Genomic DNA, 419 nt, shown 5'->3' with positions numbered 1-419 from the left:
TTTGTGTACTTTTATCAATTAAAATTAATTTTTTAAATATATTTTAATATTTAAAAACTTTGATGTATACTTTTTTTTTAGTGACTGAAATGATGTATACTTTTGTTCTACCTAAAATTTTTTTATCTATATTTTTATTTTTTTTTTCATCACTTTACACTGTTAATTAGTGAGTTCTTGGCTGCATTAAATAGTAGGGTCAGCTAATTAAGTTGATTTGTACTACTAATATTAAACATCATCTACAGAAGTTGGTCAAAACAAAACTCCAACCTTACATCATCGTTGACACAATAATGTGCTAGTTTTACGTATCAATTGGACGCTTCCTTCCTAAAACTTTGATCAAGTTTTATACATACATATATTTTGCTACAAATCAAGCATTTTTCGCAAATAATAACTAATGAGTTCTTTTC

Source organism: Arachis duranensis, chromosome 8 (assembly GCF_000817695.3).
Source record: "Arachis duranensis cultivar V14167 chromosome 8, aradu.V14167.gnm2.J7QH, whole genome shotgun sequence".
Classification (NCBI taxonomy): domain Eukaryota; kingdom Viridiplantae; phylum Streptophyta; class Magnoliopsida; order Fabales; family Fabaceae; genus Arachis; species Arachis duranensis.
This window is presented reverse-complemented; position numbering follows the sequence as displayed.